Raw genomic sequence first — 2,040 nt, 5'->3', positions numbered from 1 at the left:
GATCCAGGCTCAAAATGAGCTCCTTGATATGTGCTTGAGAATGGCTTAGTCTCCGGTTAAACCCAGGTTTAAAGCCTTGCAGGGCAGCCTAAAGCCCACTGCCAACATTAAGACAGAAAAAAGAAAGAAAATAACAAACCATCAGTTCAGGGGTTTGAGAAAATATGGGAATCAGGAAATTGTACCAAACTGAAATATTGTCTGAACTTTAGATTTTAAAATGGAAAATCTATATTTTATAAATTAAATGTCTGCGCACTTTTATTGGTTGATGATTTCTTTTATTTGGACCCCGATGATTTTTAATTGGTTACCCCTGCCATAGTCAATACTCGTTTATCCCTTTAGTTTTGTAGGACAAATAGCCTTTAAACTACCTCATCAGGCATGTATCGCTTTAGTCATATACAAAAAAACTATTTCATTACTTATTTTTTAAAGCTTACGGCGATCTGACCTTAGCCAGTTTTTTTTGTGCATGACTAAAGGGAAACACGCCTGATGAGGTAGTTTAAAGTCTATTTTTCCTACAAAACTAAAGAGATAAATGCTAACCTGTTGTCTTGCACATGCGTGTTGACTATAGGTTTGCTGGTCTGACAGAGCAGCGTCCTTAGCTTAGCATTTCATATCCCAATAGTTTTAATGAGTTTTGCAGCCCTCCTAAGGAAACGGATAAGCTATGATTTTAGCTCCGGATCAACATTTCATTCCTTCCTTCCTTCCTGGATCATTTTTATTTTCCCCCACTTCACCCAGAAGCTCTTAATGTCAAATCAACGATGACACCAAAGGTCTCAGTGTAGCTGCACTGTATCAAACTATAGCATCCCAGTGATGCTAGAGTGTGATTAATTGATTAATTGATAAAAGTCCTCTTTGACCGATTCACACACTTAAAAACAAATGAACTATTAATATGAGAGCAAAAGGCAGATATAGACATACTTCCTATAAACCTGCAGCGTCACTTTATCAACCAACGTTTAGATACGCTTTGCAGCCTAAAGTATTTAAAATCCTATGTAGGAAACATTCATGCAACAGTATAAATACTACTAGTTAAGAAATGCATGCTGAGTATTTGTGCGTGGAACGGAGCCTGACTTTGTATTTCATCTTAAAAAGCGAAACTGTCGATCCAGTGCAGAAGCCGACATGCACCGCACTTCCTTTCTGTCTAAATGAGTGGGCAGATGACGCTCTATTTTTAGATGGAGGCCAGAAGATGCTGAACTTGACACAGAGACAGAGCGACGGTAAAGAAAGACAGAAAAATAGCTGCACCACATGATTCAGAGTGTTTCAAGGTTAGATGTCAGAAACCGCTAAACTCGACCGCTTTGAATGAAACCTTTCTTTCAAGCTCAGCTGCTTAATACTTGCATAAAGTATTTGCCTAATCCTAAACTAATCTTGTTACTCAAACGCAGAGCAGGAAGGGCATCAGGACTTATCAGAGCAAAGTAGGAGGAAAATTTCAGCAGCAAAAAACTGGATTTAAAGGGAGAGAAACATAGAAAGCATTAGAAACACTGCAGAGTGAACAGAAGGTTAACTCGCAGCTTTACGCTGCAGAAACTCCTACGAAGCAGAATTTGTTTGCAGAATAAGTTGAACTGCCCACAGAGGTGCCAAAATAACAGGTCCAACCACTATTAGATGAGCCGGGGCTGAATACCCGTAAAACAAATTCCCCTCAGGCTGTTGACTATTTACGGTTAATGTTAATCAGTTCCTGGTGTTTGCGGCCTGCAGACACACATCTGTCTGCAGCCGCTCCTGCGCAGACAGCAGACAGCTGTCAGCGCGCCTCTGTGGTCAGCCTGAACAATGAGACCAAACAGAAAACAGGGGGGGGTTCATTTCCGGTCCGGCACGCCGCGGATATCTGAGAAAACAGGAAGGACCCGGCAGAGCGGCGTGGAAGTGCAATCATAGACTAATAAACAAGTGCTGGAGGGGGTGGGAAGGTTTTTATGGGTGGTTCTTTCATTGGAAACCCCCCCCCCCCCCCCCCCCCCCCCCCCCCCCCCCCCC

This window comes from Cyprinodon variegatus, unplaced genomic scaffold (assembly GCF_000732505.1).
Source record: "Cyprinodon variegatus isolate N-32 unplaced genomic scaffold, C_variegatus-1.0 Scaffold841, whole genome shotgun sequence".
NCBI classification, from domain to species: Eukaryota; Metazoa; Chordata; class Actinopteri; order Cyprinodontiformes; family Cyprinodontidae; genus Cyprinodon; species Cyprinodon variegatus.
This window is presented reverse-complemented; position numbering follows the sequence as displayed.